Here is a 20437-nt window from a genome sequence, read left to right on the forward strand (position 1 = left end):
TTTATTGACGAATTATATAGAATGGTTTTGAATGTGGGTTATAATGGGATGCAGTTGACGCTAAAAAATGTTTGATTTGTTTACACGTCCATATGCAGATGACGTTATGTTTTCAGATTGAGTTGGTGGTGTACAGCGACTAATTTAGTAAAATTTGTATCAGTTTCTGGGTAGATGGAGCGCCCCTACGTTAGTAGTTTGGGTAACTTATTTCTCATCATCCTTTGCGGCCCGCCATCTTTTAGTTTGCTACTGTTTCAAATGTGTTCGCAGTCATCTATTCAACTTAATCTGCTTAATGCTCATGAATCAACATTCACATCGACACTGTTCAATCATCGGGATTCCAGCAGTACCATCACCGACCAGCTCACCGATACCTCAATTTTGTTATCTCCTCACAAACATTGTGTCCCCGCATTGGACTCGGTCACCCAAGACAACACAAATACAGCACCTCACAATCGCTTCTCCACGTTGGACAGCACCATTGAAGAGAAAACCATAGTTACTTTGTATCTATTTCAGTTTCAGAAGTTGAATTAGTTTTCGCGTATCTGTTGACCGACTTAATTAGTTGATTATTAGCTGAATTGCTCTGTTATGTCTGTCATCGTTTAGGCCTATTTGAAGTTTTGGACGGAACTCGACTCAGTGATTTAGAACTAATTACGAGATAACCATCGCTATTCTGACTACTCTTTCTGACAGTTGGTATTCGTAGTTATTAATGTAGTGAACGATTAATCAAAAGATATGACGTATTCAGTACTTATTGTGATTGGCTTTATGATTGAAGGTTACGCCCTAGAGTCTTTTTTTCTGCTTTGTAATCGGTTAACGTTTTGAAAATGAATAAAGTTGTTTTAGTTGGTCTTGGGGAGTACAGCATGATAGACACAGTCTAAGAGTCCAGTCCTGGAGAGTCTTGGGCGAGTCTTGGGTCAGCCTTGCGATAGTCTTGGGGACTTTTCCCCAGGGTGCTGTGTCTTATAGAGTGCTCAAAAGATCGACTAAGACGAGAGTTGAAAAAAAAAACGTATGAGGGGGTAATTCTTCTCCTCGGGGTTCTCCACACTTGCCAGGGGGAATCTCGTCTCGTCTCTCTATCGCGTCCCCTTGAGGTACGGGATCGGGAAAGTCACTTATACTTTACAGTCAAATAAGACGCACACAACGAAATACGTTTCAACTCTCGTCTTAGTCGGTCTTTCGAGCACTCTAGAAGACACGGCGCCCTGGGGAAAAATCCCCAAGACTATCATCGCAAGGCTGACTCAAGACGCAGTCCTGGAGAGTTATTGTGATAGTAAACAATTCATTAAATTCATTCGGTTGAGACTCATTTCTACGTGTCTTGACTATAAATACTGTGATACTAAGTACTTGTCAATATATGTTTCTCGTGGAAACACTTTACAAAATGTGTGTCTAGTAAAATCATTTCTATAAGTGTTGTGACAATAAGCACTTGGTATACATGTTTCTGGTGGAAATACTTTTCAATACGTGTTTCTATTGGACACAAAGTGTTATGTGCAAAAACATCCCTGGCACTTTTAATTATTGCGATGCAAACAGCTTCCTACAAGTGCTTTCACGCAAAACACAAACTGAATATTACTAGTAACAAGCGATTGCAATAGAGACATGCACTTCCACTGTTATCATGGTAAAAATCATTATCATCATTTTGGAAAGTGTTAATAGGAAAATAAATCAAATGATGCCTTTCATGACCAAACACTTTGCACTAATGTACAGCAATCATAACATATCACACAATTTACTCCTGAATATAAACATTAATAAGATAAGTTTCAGGATAACATTAAAAAACAGGCGTATATAGTTGTAAAAATGAAAATCAATCACATGAAGAAGTATCCTCGACTTATGTGCAGCCGAATATGTGTGTTTACTGAAATTCAAACATTTTGTGAAACGGTTGATACAATACCCAATAAATTTGAACATTGACATTTCAAAACAAATGAGTAATGACATAAATGGAAGTACCCAATCTCTTCCCATTTGGTATTTGTTGTCTCGAATGCAGTCTCTCCGGTAGACTGTCAAAGTCGGGATTTTTTTGTTTTACAAAAAGAAATTACTAATTGTCCTTTTAGCGAAAACTAACGTGACCGCGAAAGAAATCCCGACTGGACGCATCTGCGGGCATTTGACTGCTATTAACTATTCATGATGTCATTGATTATTCATGAGTGGGTGTACGTGTGAAAGTAATCATGACCAAATGCATGGCGGACTAGTCCCGGAAACATTTGAATGTTCTGCTGCTAGTCGTATCTTGTAGTTTAGAACTGAAAATGTAGCTGACACGGGATAAACTGTTGTAATGTAGTGCAGTGTAGGTTAGAATTATGGTGGTAGTGGTACATTTACTCTCAAAAATGACAACGGAAATGTGATTCAAACATCGGAGCTGCACTCTGATTCGTTGTCAGTGCTCGTCAACAAATTTTAATTAGCATAATCACAGGAGTGATTCCGCTCCGATTTCCAACGCAGGGGGTCGCCTGCAGATGCACCCAGTCGGAATTTCTTTCGCGATTACGCTAAAAACACTAAATTGACAATTAATAATTTTTTTTTGTAAAACAAAAAAAGAGGTCCCGACTTAGCCAGACTATCTCTCCTAGGACAGCAAAAAAGTACAATATTATCAAAATCCAGTCACTAATATTTCATAAATTATCGTTATTGTTTCAAGCAATGCGATATTTGAATCAAAACTATGTGATGTGAAATGTTATTCTTGTCATAAAATAACGCACATGCAATGTGAAAACTATATGACCACACATCATTAACACGATTTGAACTTGCATTTTCCTGTTAAATTCTACCTAAAATGTTTATGATTTTATTTGGTAACTCAGATCATGTCTGAGGGATGTCGGCAAGGAAGTAGCCCCTTCGAAAAAAATGTTGCGTCAGCAAAATGTGCCCCTCAAAATACAAGATTTCAAAATGTTTAAGTGGGAGCATGCCCGGATCCCATAATAATAGGAACACCGTCGTTTACGAAAAGTATCTCAAATTATTTGAAAACTAAATTATTGATTAAACAAAATTATTGTTCAACATTTGTTTTCATATTGTATTAATGAAATTTCTAAATAACAATTAAATGGTTAAGCCTCTGTCTCGCTTAAATTATACGAAAATGTGCACATTGAGGCCTCGTTAATAAATTACTAGCTATAAGTAAATGAATTTATTCACTAGACCACAGGGAATTAACACCTGTCTGAGCGCTGTGTCATAAAGCTGACTAATTCGAGCATTGATAACAACACGGTAAATATTTAATTTCATCGGTTACTATTTATTATAAAATCAAAATTATCACAACATATGCACAGTATGTCTGATGACAATGGTGACGTATGAGAGCATTTTTTAATAATAATAATGCTGCATACAGTCGATAATAAGCACTGTGGCTATTATGGATGCATACCGTAGATGGCATGAAAAAGTGTTCTGTATATATAGTCCGGTGTTTCAGGGTGAAACATTGGACGTGTGTTTGTTTTCTGAAGTGCTTCAAAATAAAATAGTTTGGAAGAAAAGTGTTTTAGTTACTCTTATGAACTTATGTACATGTCGTATACATAAAGACTTAGGAAACATGTACAGTTGGGTGTTTTACGCTGTGTTTGCATGTGTGTTTGTGTTTATTTTTTAAATAAAATAAAATATGGTAGTGTTTAAATGGCGAAAGCCGGATTACAAGATTATTATTGTTTTCCGGATGTTAAAAACAGAGCATTATGATTTATCGTTATACATTATTGTGGTGATTTATTGAGAACTAAAAATGTTGTTTTGATGACACCCAAATAGTATTTGTTCAGTAAAATAAGTGTACAACACACTATTAATCATCATTTATTAATTATAGTTGCATAAGATTCTTGTAAATATACAATACAAACAATGTGAAAAACATTTCACGAAAGACACAACTTAATAGGACACCTAGTTTTATAGCATACAGTTTCCGTTGTTAAACCTTTCAATATAATTCAATTTTCAGAACAATAGATGATATATTCTTTCATTCTATGAATAGTTATGATTAATTTAAGATAATTTATGAGCTTAAACTAGATTTTGTTTGCGTGTGCGATCTTACTTATAAGGGACACGGTGAAAAAGACCAGCGATATTTCCGTATATGCACATGATGCTATATTGTACAGTCATCTGCTTGACACAAGGGGTTCACTGAGAACCCTTTAAGGTCAGGACCACCAATCGAACGTATCCAGATGGAGTTATTCTGTCTTAGATCGTATTAACATAGATTGTCGTGGGCTTAAATCCCGTTCGCCCGTTATCAATGACTGCCGAATGTTCAAATGTGATGCTGCCACCATCAACTGGAATTGAGTCCAGAAACGTTACATACACTGTTCTTCACCGTGATATATTGAAATGAACTGAACACGGCAAGCACATCATCACTGCAGGCAGGCGCGCCTGTAATTGTGACACACTGTCAAAAAAAGAACAGCTTCAAATAACTTATAATAAGCACAGTCCTCAAGTCGAATATCAGACATATATAAACAACATATAGTATGTAACTACACACATATAGAATTGGTATTCATAGTTCAATATGCCATAATTGGGATGATAAATTGCATGTGTAAAAATAAGTTCTATATTGTTATAAAATGAATACATTGCGGAATGCTGAGATAGTTCAATACTTGATGGTTGGGTACATTATACATGTAATAGTAGAGCCATAATTATAACAGCAGATGACGATTGTGAATTTACATAAGCATATGTCCCAATATCAGATATTCCTATGACCATTGATATGTTGTTCAGTCTAATTCCACTATGCCGACCTTGTTTACAAAGTAATTTTAGATCTATCAATACAGTTATTAGACTGCAGTATTCACAAGATTGGATGATCCAAAATGTAATTTTAGATATAACTAACTTGGCACATAACAAAATTGTACGACTATATATGGCTTCTTTCACTCATTATTCTCATATTATTCTCAATTTCGATTTATTGATATATTGTTCGTATCTCAATGTGGGATAATTTTAATGGAAAAATATTTCAATAAGCTAATTTAGTGTTCAGGCTAAAACTCATACACTATGAATCATTATATAAATAAGACTGATTTATCTGTCTAATAATGTGAACACGTTTTCATTTTTGTTATTTAATTAATTACAGATGATATAAACATATATTGAGATATTCTTGTTTTAATCACGTGATTAAACAATTTATTGAACACTTATTTATCTCAAAAGATATCTACAAAAAAGAGAAGCAATCAGTTTAGTTTCAAAAGTGCATGTTGTGGAAGTTGTTGATCTCGATATTGAGATATTGCGGTTTTTGTTATGACATAATGAGTTATGAGTCCCATGTTAGTTGACCACGCTCAATACCAGTTAAGATTTTGCTGTGAAATTGTCTGACCCACTGACATGTATCAATTTCTGTTAAATGCGACAGTTCTATGTTGCGATTGGCTCCGGATTGCCTGTGGTTCTTCATTGAAATAATAATGAGTGCAGGCAGACTGAGGTTAATAAATTGCACCTCTGTTGTGCTGAACATACATGATGATCCCGCAATTCATGAGGCCATGGAACAACATATGAAACTTGATCAATTGGTCGTCGTTCAGAACCTGATTTTGGCTTTCGCTGCTTATTTTGGGGACATTTTATAACAAAGATTCTTAGGATTGATCTTTACCTGCGAATAATCCACCTAATCTGAGCTGGTCACAGTGTTTTCAGAATTCCAGAAAGTTCTATTTCTTGGTTTCTTTATCTCGTCTTAGATCGTCTATAGGACAATTTCTGTGTTCACTTTTGATTACTTCTGCTTTTTTTCAATTTCTTATTTTTTTTAAATGTCTGCGGCTAGCAGAATCAACTGTAACCCTGATCAAATCTGAACAATTGCCGAGAGTATCTATGTAACAAGTTTCATCAAAATCCAATCAGTAGGTTTCAAGAATCAGTGGAATACACAAACACACTTGCACAAAACATGTATTGATATATGTTCCGGGGACTCCATTTTATAAACTTTTAATATAGTTGTGTCATTTTTAGCTTAAAACGCGACTCTATATAAGGTTTCAATTTAATTGCAGTTAAATTAAATACAAATGCAACAATATGGAAATAACACCATAGTGTGACTTAACATAGACATGTTTGCGGGTTGTTAAGGCTTAGGAATAGTACAGTTATATTAAATTTATTATAAACATTAGTAATGTAAATACACACACACACAGATCTCCAGAAGATGCCATCTATTGAAATTCGGTTTTGTCAAGCGAACCTCATTACTTTGGTCTTTGGCGAAATGTCAAATACGTCGCCTTCGTGAGAGGCATCTGATGGTCTCTCATTTCCCAAATAGTATGCGTCGTGCATCATAATTTTCTGTTGTCCCTACGTCACCGATTTCAACAAAATGGCGACTATCCGTCTTTCAATATTTTCCGTTCACTGCGAGAATCACGCGTTATGCGTGAAATCGAACGTAAAAACAGGACAAACAAAGGTCATAGCGTCGTAGTCGCGTCAAACATCGCGTGGGATTCGACAAACGCGAAAGTATTTCGGGGACATTTCCATGCTTAATAATGTGCTGTCCACATTTGATGATAGGCAATTTCGATTAAGTAAGGGTATTCGGAAGCAATATTCCTCTGTCGAACATCGGCCGGTCAATGTAAGCTACGAAATAAAGAAATTCTAGTTCAAAATCAAATCGTTCGATTTTTGCGCAGACGTTCGACGCGCGTCTTTCATGCATCTCGCGAGATCTCGCAATTGTACGGAAAATCACCTATTTTCGCATCGTCTGTGCAATTGCGATTAAAACAATATTTCGGTAAGATTGGGTCATATATATGTGATTATATTTAAACAAAAAATTGTTAAAACCAAAGGTATTGTCGGTTTAAAATAATAAAATTATAGACCTCTGAAATCTCAGAATCAGAGGTTCAATGTACCAATGAGTGTGTAATGTATTTGAGGCAGTGTTTAGAGAATACATGAGATGACACAGAAAGAACTGGCCAATCATGGAGAGAGATACAAAAAGCCCTATGATAAGAGTCTTTCTCCGAGATTAGAACTGTATCGTCAATAAATGTTTATGACCAGAATACTGAAATAACTTACAAACAAAGTCGGAATGTTGGAACCAGACTGAATTACATATCAATGCTCTATAATTATCTTGTTCGGGTACATTGCTTTGTTACATGAATTCTAAATACTAATCTACTATTATGGTTTATGTTCTTTTACACGTATAATGTACTGAAAAATGTATGGAAAACTCAGACCATCATTACTTAAAGTAGCCGTATACTTTATTTAATAAGCAGGCTACTTTTAGAGCTTGTTAAAACTTTAACAAACAAAATTGTATGTTAAAAAACTGGGTGTTAGGTGTTATTTGTGAAACAAGAAATGTTAACAATAATGATTGCATTGTATATATAATTAACTAATATTGACAAATGGATGTTTTGTTCCATTGCTCCCAAAAATACACGTCGGTTTAAATCATTTTATTGTGTTACATTTAGTTCTCAATAAATCACCACAATAATGTATAACGATGAATCATATTACTCAGTTTTAACATTTGCAAACATTAATCAAACGATTTCTAAAGCTTCTTGTCAACCAGGTGTGAAAATGTTTTAAATTGTTCAACCAAATGTTTAATTATGCCGCCCCTTCTTGACATATTCTGTTTTTTACCAAGTATACTAAACGATTTATGACAACTGCCGTGGTTGTTTGGTCACTATTGATTTATGTTTCACATGTACAGACAACAGCAATTTCTAGACACATTTGTGAACGCATTTTTTACATAGCATAGAGTGATTATAGTTCTGGCCGCTGTTTCAGTATTCTTTCTATAATTATAGTGGGAAACATATAGGAAACCCACGAGGACATCCGGGTACCGACGTTCTGTTGACGTGACGCGATTTTTTGTCATATAACGAACTTTCTGTGAAGAAGTAAAGAATGAGGTAAAGCAATAATGTGATCTTGTCATATGTATCGCCCACGTTGATCGGCAGTCTTAAAAACCACGAGCAGCGATCCTAATAGCCAGTAAAGCACTTCAACAAAACGCCAGTCACAGTTACAACAACAAACCTGGTCGTACCACAATGATGGTGCGAACACATCACATAAACCAGCTATCACAACACACAGGGAACACTGGGTATCAATGTGACATTATGTACAAACAGAACCAGACCTGCCACAGAAAAAAAAATCGAACGATGTACTTGATATATAGAACAATGAACAAGAGAAACAAGTCGAGTAAAAGTGTCCTCAGTGTACATAATACGGCTGGCAAGGGTCGCCACTCCTATACTTGGCACTCCTGTACTAAATAGACAAACTTAGTGGACATCGCATTATTTCGTTAACGAACATAGTGTCGCGACTGTCTAGTCTACGAAAAAGGTTGTGATGCACATTGAAATAGCTGTCATGTTGGTAGCTTTGCTATTAATTCAGATGGCTTGGTCAGAAGGTCAGTATTTAGTGTTTTAAATTCAATTTTACTAAATTGAAGTAAAGTGTGTGGAACAGTATGTTCGAATACACTTCTGTATTAGTTCATTGATATTATCTAGTTTCATGTAGTGTTTACATAATACTGATAAAAAGGCACCATTTCAACAACAACAATAATGATCAATCTTTAGTTTGACTGTTTTATATCATACCTAACATGTGTGACCGGCTTAACCTGCCTGTAACCAACTCTCATACAGCAACAGTGTCAATAGCCTGGAACTTGAAAAGCTGACGATCGTAATATACCTAACCTGTAATCGCCTCCCAGATAACTTCGATATTCAATTATGCCAAACGTGAAAAGCTAATGTAAAAACTGTTATGAGATTCTTAAATTGTAATCTAACGTGTGAATAAGCGTGCGTGTTAGAACCATGAACTTACATGAACATTCGTATAAAATTATGGTTCAGGTTAGGTAATAAGAATGTTTAGTTATGCTGCTGTATATCTGTATTTGTCAAGCATATACAAACATAACTATTTCAAAGCTATAACCATCGTATAGTTACATTTATGTGTGTATGTACTCGGCTAACTGCGCTGTTTGGATTTGGAGTGTAAATTAATTGTAGTGATGATAAGAAAGCGTTGACAATGACCAACATCGGGTAGGCTACAGTGGACATAAAACTAGTCACATAAAACATGCACAAACCACATACATTCTACAGAAAAATACAAGAATTAATATATTGAAGAGATATGAATATACTTCAAATGATTAAACACCAGGATACATGCATTTCAAATTACTCGACCCTTGAAAACATGTATTCTGTGTATGCCATGACGTTGATATGAACAGCATTTAAAGTAGCCAACCACTCCATCCAAAATGTGCTTATCACTAAGACAAGTACCACCAAAATAAACTTGTTCAGTATAAGAAAACAAAACATATTCTTCCAAGTATGTCTTTCACATGTAAATTAAATGTTTGTTTTTTGTATGTATTCCAATATTTTGCTAGAAGTAACTGAGACAATAAATTTAAAAACTGCAGTATATTCAAGTATGTTGCTTCATAGTCATGGTTCAAATTGAGTGACGACGTAAGGGGAGGCGTGATGTTCCTGCTCCTTCATAATTTCCACAGAAGCATTTCCTGTCATCAAATAACAGATGGGGTGTAATATTTTTCAAGAATACATCTTTTGGATCGCCTGAGATGAATATTGTTTCGTTGATATGCAATCCCCATGACGTCAGAGTACCAAGTGCCCGCTTTCCTGCTCCGTACATATCACGAGATGTAAGTAAATACGTACGAATTGGGTTGTCAATAGAAGAAATTGATGGTAGAATATTCTGCATTCGACCAAGAGTTACTGCAAAGTTTTTCAAAGGTCCCTGTTATAAAAGAAAACGCGCAGAAAACGTATGTTTCATAATTTTGTTAAAGGGCACAATGTTATTTTTGTATGACGTAAGACTTGTCCTTTTGTTGTGACAAATATAAATATCTAAAGTTTCTTTGATGCACTGTGTATATAAAAATCTAACCCCCCCCCCCACATTGTACATCATGTATGCAAAGAAACAGTTTTACCTCTCTCACCGGACCATTCTCATGTTCCTTTTCATATTCTGTAAATGTAGTTTCTTCTGCTTGAAAAAATCGTTCAGTATCGTCCGAGAACAACACTGCATCACCGTCGAATACAATTCTCAATTGTTCGGTTGGTGGCGTGATAATCTGATTCTTGACAACTGCTGCTGCTATTCCTGAATTTGAAATGATCTGTATGTAACAAATGTAAACATGAACACAGTTTTACATTCAAATATCTTACAATGTCTCACCATTATCAAGAGCCTCTTTCACATAGTCTTCGTCTGGGCTCAAATATAAAGCAGTGTTCCATGCTTTCAGATAATCAACTGGACTTCTCCCTCCTGTCATGGACGCCCTCGCGAACGTCAGACCTACACATCAATACATATGTAACACAAAATAATCAACACAATACACTAGGCCTTTAAGATATGTGATTCCTATGCCGGTTCATGTTTTTCTGTTTTTTTTTTGTCAGTATCATATTCTCGCATATTTATTACGTATTGTCTTTTCAACATCAGTTCAAAGAATGAATTAATTGGTTTTTGATTCATGGATCAATTGATTTTCCTAAATTACTGAAAACATAAACATTAGTAAACACTGAATATTTTTATGATGTATAAACTAAAAACTTACCGTAGTGTTCAATTGAGTTGATATATCGCAGGGTACGTATCTCCATTAATGGTTGACACTGAGACTAAAACAAATCGTATCCCTCCTTCTGGACGTACTTCATCTAGCTTGCAATTAATATATTCCAAAGATTGAACAAATAAAATAATAGGAATACTGTGTATGTTTTTTGCTATTCGTTATATATAAAACCCTTAATTATGACTACTCATGATCAATTAATAATAATTGAAATGCGTCAAAGTGCATACATAGATTAGTTAAAATCCATGTAAAAACGTTATATAACGTAATATTCAGGTTATCACAATTGAGTTTGATTTCTATAACTATGATTTTTTTCGTTCGACCATGTTCGGGATTTATTTTTGCGCTGACCAATTGCTTCGCGTTGCCACTATACTTATGGATCAATATGTGGAGATACATTGTATTGCTTGTATTTCAAAATCAAACAAACACAATCAAACGTACAGGCACTGCAAATTATATTATTCCAGCATTAAAATAAGGCGTTCTAATTGGGCGAGAGCGTGCTTTTAATAATGCAATCTGTGGTTTAATAGAAATTGGCAAAATTATAATTTTGCTCTACGGAAATAAATCCAACAGTTTTTTATCCTCGAAATGTATATATCAATAATTTTGTATAGAAAGTGCATCGACGATATAACGTAACATAATTAATATCTATCCAAATTCAATATATATTGAGAAATTAAACCTTTACAATGGGCGCTTAGAATAAACAGATCAGGAAAACAGAACGGAAATGAAAATCTTCTTACCAACCTCCCTAGAAACATTGCAAAGTTGCTATGTTTATATACAGAACAAAATCATCGATCTCATAGCTATGCACTATATACTGCTATATAATCCCCAATGCGCTAGATTCAGATAGTATCAAGTCTGTAATGGCGAATCATAGTTTTCTTTTCGTAAACTATAAACAGTGTACGCTCCTGTCGCACTTATATGAATCGCTGACTTATTGTATCTGCAGTTATTTCATTATATCTTGGCTGCACTAATTAGGTACGAGACATAGGTGAATTACATATTGATTGTTGGATTGGGTAAAATAAATAACATTATAGTCTCACCTGGATAAAAGAAAATGCTGCGCCTGGCTTACACGGTTCGGTCACATGTTTGGATTGGTAACTTGTGTAAGCATCAATGCCGTAAGTGTTGTATATTTCATATTCAGCTGATAAGTCAAACAGAGCTCGCGAAGAAACTGCAACCACGATTTGACTATTATCGACCTAGGAAAATAAAATTACATTTAGTACAACGAACCAAATATCAATAACGAGGAAATGAAATATAAATCATGTTCACATTATGTCATAATGACATAATTATAATACACAATATATATCAGAACATCTTTAAAACTCATTTGCCAAAAACGTATTGACAACCTGGGGAGATGCCATTGTAGTAATACTTTCACATATAAATGTGCCTGGTGAGTAATTCTGCTTCTTTTATCAATCAAGCTATTAAAACTGTTTATTACATTCCATATTTATATTAATTACATGTGTAACGATATTAAATTAGCGACACCAGACAAAACAGAAATGGTGTGCTGCAAAATGTTATGTCTGGACTGATAATTATTGCGACATAGCATAAGATAAAACAGTATGTGGTCTCATTTTGATTCATTGCTGCTTTCAATAATAATGATAATGTCAGACTTGATTCTGAGATTATGAAAAAAATGCTTGGTGTTGGTATGATATATTTATAATTTGTTTAAAAGTAGTTGTAACAATACAGCATTTCTGGGGAGATAGATGTGTGAATGTTAGTAAATTGAAACAATACAGTAGTATTTATAATATCCAAATCAAGTGCCCGGGGCGTCACTGTATATTAAAACCTTACACCATGTGCGTTCTTGCTAAACAATAATTGGCCCCTAGCATTCTGTCAACACAGGTGGCGCTATTATATTGTGGCGATCTGCGTGTCAATGAGGCCCCTAGGGGTGGCAGCACATTTGCAAACCATACCCCTTATTGCGAACGCAATGTAAATTTAGTACCCCCTAGAGCAGACATATTGAAGAAAAAACACCCCTATTTTAGACATATATTGAGAACATCCTACCCCTAGCATGCCGTTTTTGCACTCAAGTGAAGTGTGATTAACTCAAACAAGTTACTGTGTATGCAACTCCTGTCGGTGTCATTTGTTGTTAGTTGAAGAAAGATGAGAACTATTGACATGATTGTGAATATGAAACAGATTTTTGATTATCTTTAATTAGCGAAACGAGCTATATACGTATTAAATATTATTATTTTCGGCAAATATTTTGTAAATATTGTGCATATAAAACCCATTTTCACTGATTACAGTTTAATTTACATTATCTGTGTTATCCCATTTCGTTTCGTTTTTTCGATTACAATAAGTCTCGTGTTAGATGTGGCGGGAAAGCTTTTCATTTTGTAGCAAAGAAACTTTTTGCACAACAGCACCCATTTTAACTTGCAGTTTAAATTTGTCATGCACCATTCAAGGGGGGGGGGGTGGTCAGCAAATCTCATACAAATGTTTGGGCATGGTCATATATTTTTATGTACGCGACTTTCAAAAATCACTGGCTTACCCCCTCTGTACTTTCTGTCCAGTCTCTAATAACAATGTTTGCACAAGAATATCGCAGTGCGTACACTCAGGCACAGGCAGTATGCGTTGTAATATTGTATTGATTGTCTGAGCCTTGAAGTACGGCTTCGCGGATGCTAACGGTAGGGCAGAGATGAAATTATCTAATAAACTATCTTTAAGGTATATTAAACACGAAGTAATGATAAATGATCCTAGAAATATCCGGGTAGACATATGGTAAAGTGCAGTATAAATATATCAATACTTAATGTAAGGTACAACTTTTACTTTTACAACATTCATTGTGGAATACATTTTTAGCAGACAACACGAGAAGAAAAAACGCAAGGAACCCCAGTCAATCATAAAGCATTTCTATTTTTAAAGTAACACAACACAACGTTTACAGCATCATGATTACGTTCATACATCTTTCATAATTTTGTTCCAATAAGTGCTGCAACCCGCATCACATAAGAGACCATACAAATATAAAAAAGAATTTGACCTCATATAAAATGTTACAGTGTGTGTGCAAGACACTTTTGAACCTCATGGAAATAATTTATTTAACTTGTGTTTTATACACTCCATGGGAATTGTAGTTTTTAAACTGAAATTATTTGCATGTCTATGACAACAATGAAGAAATATTATTCTAATAGTTTAAATCTATAACAAATTTATTATTAAAAACTTTACACATGCATTACAATATATCATTTAATTTCACAACCCTTTTCTACTCCACCCATGACCACAATCTTTGGTTTGAAAATAAATGGTTAAATAACGGTATATTGTTTGATAAATAGCTTTGGGTTCATTTCAATCCTTACGTAAGTTACACTTTTTTCTATCTATAAATTACACATCAACAAAAAAAGAGGGTCATTTTATAAGCATAGTACCAGGCAAAGTGGTACTCGATCGTTCGGGGTAAACGATCGTTCAAAATGAAAACAGTGGAGTACAAAATATGTTACCTGGTCCGTAGTGGCTGCTGCTCGATAAGACGCACTCGACCAAAAAAGTGTCGAGAACACATGTAGGTGTTGTTCAATTTCAATCGTGTTGCTGACCACACGTCATGGACCAAGATTTTTCCTTATCAATAATAATAATAAAAACTTGTTCTTAAACATTAGGTATGTCCTTAACTTATTAGAGGGACCAATTTGCATATCCCTGCTATTTTTTAAACCTACACTTAGCACTAATAATTAAACCAAGATAATATATTCTATTAAAAGGGCTGACAAGGGATAATTTCGTATTCTGTGACATATTGCATATTGTTTTCATTTTCGTAAGAATGTAATTTTAATAATAAAAAAACGTAAATTCGTACATATGGGCAAGATGTAAAACGTAATCAACTAATTTATTCTTCCGTAACTTGTACAAAGATCTTATTCGTACGTAATTTCCAAATTTGATTCTTAAACACAAATTATCAAATATATTATGCAAATGTAAAATGTAATTAGGAATTTGCTTTATTTCTAAAGTGTAAAAACCTATTTTTTACTGTAAATAGAACTTTCATTTTATTTCCTGTAAAAACGTAAAATGCCCTTTTTATTTCCTGTAACCTGTACCAGCTATCCCCTTGACCCTCTATTAACAATATTAATTGTTTTTCCTTCAAAAAACAATATTTTGTTATTTAAAGTTCATTATTATTAAAAAATAATATATGTGCTCAATATTTGAGACAGTCATTTTGTTGGCTTCGTTAGGTATGGGGGGGGTAACATATTGTGATGACAAAGTGAAATAGATACACACTAAAACAAGGAATATAACAAATATTAAGTTCACCAAATCATTATTCTTTCCAGTTAACTTTATTTGCATTGTTTTGCCGTACTGCCACTTTTTGCTTAAGTTGATGAGAAATGAACCAAACTTTTGAACATTTACAGCCGTTCTGAGAATTATTCGGACAGTATGTTGCTGCCAATTCTTCAATTTTGAACCCGTTCTTCGTGAGAGTGACTACGCTGAGTATTTGGTTAGTACTCATACTGCCTTTCCTAAATGCAATATTGATCACTTGCACTGATAAATTACCGAGAAGATGCAAGAATTTAATATAAGACTCAATTGTCAATTGCCATCATTATCCGGTGTTTATTTCTTTTAAATGTCTTACGGATATTTTGTGATCAAAATTAACATTATCAAAGAACCATTCTGCTGTCTGTAAATCGAAATTATTTTCAGAATATAAATCTTGGTAGTATATTTTGCAATAAGTTCAGACCTTTGACCCTGAAATTGCATCCATTATCTGAAAGTCTAATTATTTATACTTTATTAACGTTGTTGAATATCAGATTGTGGTTTAAATATCCCTTACCTACGAACAGTATTTGTCATTGCGCTCTTTTGACAACGACTATGCTGTCATACATTTTAGGATTTCCATTTTGATTAAATACTCCCAAATTCGTTACATTCATTGTATATTCATCAATCCACTCTTGTCTTCAAAATGAGCATGTGTGCCATATGTTGATGTAATTGAAATGCTGTATTATCATACTTTATTGTGTCTGTGATCATTAAAAAAACACTGTAGACACGCATATCAGTTATTTCAGACAGATCAATGACCACATAGTGATAAACGTTCCATGAATTATAAATAGTACTATAATAACGTTATATTAATTTCGGTGTCTCTAGTCTGGTTTATTGTATTCGAAGAAACGTCATAAAATTACTTCCATGGTAACCTGCAAATACATTACTGCAAAAGTCAATACACACACAATTATCAGAGAAACAAAACTCCTGTGTGTAAACTACTACAACGTAACTAGTATATTCAGTGACCATAATGTAGTTTTGGCACTATCTCTATCTGGAAAAAAACATTGCTTCGATTCCAGGATGCTGCTACTCAAAAAATAACATATTTTTAATTAGTGAGGAGAAAGTTGTACTCTGCACTCGGATAATGAGGGGACAGACTCATTAAAAATGTTGGCGCTCAGGTAAATACGAGCAGTTTTCACCAAAGAAACAGTCTATTAAAATTAGCAGTGTTTAGAAGAATAAAAAACTAGAAAACGCAGACCGTTTCTTGTAAATGCTGACAAGGAATGCTATCAAAGGTGTGCAATGAAATGAAAAAATGAAAACCAATCATGACAATCACCAATCCATAGATGATAGCTCCAGCCAGTGTCGAATAAATGTGGACCCAGAGTGACTAGATGTTTAAGTGTTGATTTGTAAGGTACTATCAGCTTGTGATTGAATACACTATAACACTGTTACAGAGCAGGTCTGCTTTTGCAGGATAAGAACAAATTACCACAAAATATAAACTTAATACAAAACCATCAAAACCCTCGATATTACTTTAATTCCAATTCTTAATGATTTTGATTGCGTGGACGGACATAGAAGATTCTACGATCAAACATGATAAATTTCAATATATATTCGCACACCGTTTGCAAATTGGAAACGTGCAACTTACTGCAAATTATAAAGTACAAACAACATCATAAAATCCTTCGCTATTACTATCACGGGAAAATTCTCCTCTCTGGGGTTCTCCACACTTGTCAGGGGGGAATCTCGTCTCGTCTCTATATCTCGTCCCCTTGAAGTACGGGATCGGGGAAGTCACTTAAGCTTTACAGTCAAATAAGACACACACAACGAAATACGTTTCAACTCTCGTCTTAGTCGGTCAGTCGTGCACTCTATAAGACACAGCGCCCTGGGGAAAAGTCCCCAAGACTATCGCAAGGCTGACCCAAGACTCGCCCAAGACTCTCCAGGACTGGACTCTTCCTGTCGTGCTGTACTCGCCAAGACCAACTAAAACAACTTTATTCATTTTCAAAACTCTAACCAATTACAAAGCAGAAAAAAGACTCTAGGGCGCAACCTTCAATCATAAAGCCAATCACAAGTACTGAATACGTCATATCTTTTGATTAATCGTTCTCTACATTAATAACTACGAATACTAACTGTCAGAAATAGTAGTCCGAATAGCGACGGTTATCTCGTAATTAGTTCCAAATCACTGAGTCGAGTTCCGTCCAGGACCTTGCCTGCCTAAACGATGACAGACATAACACAGCAATTCGCTAGTAATCAACTAAATAAGTCGGTCAACAGATACGGGAAAAACAAATTCATCATATTACTTTGAATGGTTCGATCATTAACTGAGTGAGTGCCAATAATGCCTGCTTGCTATCAAACCAGGTATCAAACTTCATATAATACAACCTATCTATTAATATCTCTGCTTCACGACATGTCGACACTTTATTCTAGTATCAAGGGTAAATTCTTCTCCACGGGGGTTCTCCACAATTGCCAGGGGGGAATCTCGTCTCGTCTCTCTATCTCGTCCCCTTGAGGTACGGGATCGGAAAAGTCACTTCAACTTTACAGTCGAATAAGACACACACAACGAAATACGTTTCAGCTCTCGTCTTAGTCGGTCAATCGAGCACTCTATCAGACAGAGCGCCCTGGGGAAAAATCCCCAAGACTCCCTTAGACTGCATCAAGGCTCGCCCCAAGGCTCTCCAGGACTGCCTCGACTCTCAGACTGCACTCTCTCTACTCTACTGCGTCTATCGTGCTGTGCTCCCCAAGACCAACTCAAACTCTCTTTATTCATTTTCAAAACTCTAACCAATTACAAAGCAGTAAAAAGACTCTAAGGCGTAACCTTCAATCATAAAGCCAATCACACCAAGTACTGAATACGTCATATCTTTTGATTAATCGTTCACTACATTAATAACTATGGATACCAACTGTCAGAATGAGTAGTCTAAAAAGCGGCAGTTATCTGGTAATTAGTTCCAAATCACTGAGCCAAGTTCCGTCCAAAATTACAAATAGGCCTACACGATGACAGACATAACACAGCAATTCGCTAATAATCAGTTAATTAAGTCGATCAACAGATACGCGAAAACAAATTCATGACACTAGAACCGAGTCAATACAATTTGACAAAGAGCGATGGTATGTTTTGATAACAAGCTACATGTTTAAAAGACAAATATTGCCAGCATTTCATACTTTATCTTCTGCCAACATATTCAATGAATATAGTTCCCAAGATTCAGAACATCAATAATCACATACAATGCGTTTTGAAAACATCTGCGAAATTGCCATACTGAATTCTGATTAGAACCACATCATTTCAAACTACATCGTGTATTATTACAATCAAGACAACACAACTGGCTGCATTTTGTAGATAGCGTAAAAGCATCTTCCCCTAGACTATATACTTTTATGATTTGCTAATTCATATTTGATATGATATAAATTATAACTTTGAAATATGTTTATTGGGACACAGAAAATTCTAACTAATGTGAACCAACCTGAAATACCATTTTTGGATTCACATGGTTGACGTCTCCTCAAGTTATGACTTATGACCCTATCAAAAAATAGTTACGTCAATAATAATAATGAAGATGGGTTGTGTAGTCATCACGTTCATAGTGTGGAATACATGGAAAAAAAACACATTGAAGGTACAAGTTAGTATGTCTATGGCAGAATTGTTGGCCAATACCTTTACCTTTTCCAATGCGTTGTATTTCAATAGTGACATTGCGATTGTGAGTTGCGAAGCTAGGGGTGATGGGTACTGTTGTTAAATAATGTTGCAGTCTTTTGGAATGTCCATATCAATATCTTTCTTGACTCTCCCAGCTAGGGTGATACAACAAATTGAAACGAGTTTCATCATCCAATTTACCACAGGGGTTTGACAATTGTCACGTGTATTATTCACCGAACATTATATCTGTACATCTGTATATTAGCATGCATAGTTTTGCGCTGATCAATCCACGACCCCCCTTAAATTTGGTTGTTTTTGTGTATGTTTTATCTCCTTCCCCCATGGGTGAAAAGCGTGTCTTGTATAATAGGCAATTTAAATTAGTTAATGATTTCTGGCGCAAAATATTTAGTTATATCTTCATGAATCGCCTTCGTCCACCTTACTCACCAGAAGGTGTTTATTGTAAAATAATTGTAATTTACATTTACAGTAGATAAATGGTTGCTTGTTGTGTATGAACATTTTATAATTTTACGAGGGGTGCCAAGAAGCGTGTGTCTGCCTGTTTGTCTAAGCATTATTAAACACTCATGCTGATCAATATGTACGATCCAGTGGTGCAATGTGTGATAATGTTTGAATCCACCTGTTGAATTTCTGTCTGTCTAATTTCGTTGTGTGCATTGTCCTACTTCATTGTGTCTGTTATCACTAAACCCACATTGCTCACACGAACATCATTGGCATCAAAACGACCATCTGTTTATTACAGTTAAATACATGTAAAGTAGAAATGACATCATATCCAAATCGATATCTCTTATTCCAATCAAGAATAGTTAATCTATAAAATGACGATTGGCTGGCACACAACGTACCCTATAAGTACGTGTGATATGCATTTTTCTGCTATCAGGATGTCAATATGACTTTTTTGATAACTCACGAGTGAAAATATGTGCATGACTACATAACTTGACTGGCGTCTATTTATTTATTATTTCGTTATTTGCCGAAATAAATGTATACTCCTTTCTTTTTTGGTGCTGTGCTTCAACCATTTATTCGATATCATTTAGTATTTTCTTATATATTCAGTTTTTGAACTTTACATAACATAAACACACACAAATGCAAAGGTATGCTAAACTGACAAATATTGACTCACGTAATATATATTAACGTTAGTGCTGTATATTGAGAAACCCAGTTAACAAATATAGAGTGGACTGATGGGTCTTCGGTGCACAACAGTTCTTTTCGAATAACCAGGGACCACTTTTTGCTTACATGTCATGTGTTCTTTGTTTGGCTAGTTTATCGTAGAATACGGGTACATGGGTTATTATTGT

The 20437-nt window shown here is 35.0% G+C and overlaps 1 pseudogene; it reads right to left on the bottom strand.

Annotated features, from left to right (window-relative positions):
* Nucleotides 1-9711: 9711 nt before the first annotated feature.
* On the bottom strand, nucleotides 9712-13741 carry LOC100374518 (cytosolic 5'-nucleotidase 1A-like; annotated as a pseudogene).
* Nucleotides 13742-20437: the final 6696 nt, after the last annotated feature.

Source organism: Saccoglossus kowalevskii, chromosome 13, assembly GCF_978046115.1.
Source record: "Saccoglossus kowalevskii chromosome 13, keSacKowa6.1, whole genome shotgun sequence".
NCBI classification, from domain to species: Eukaryota; Metazoa; Hemichordata; class Enteropneusta; family Harrimaniidae; genus Saccoglossus; species Saccoglossus kowalevskii.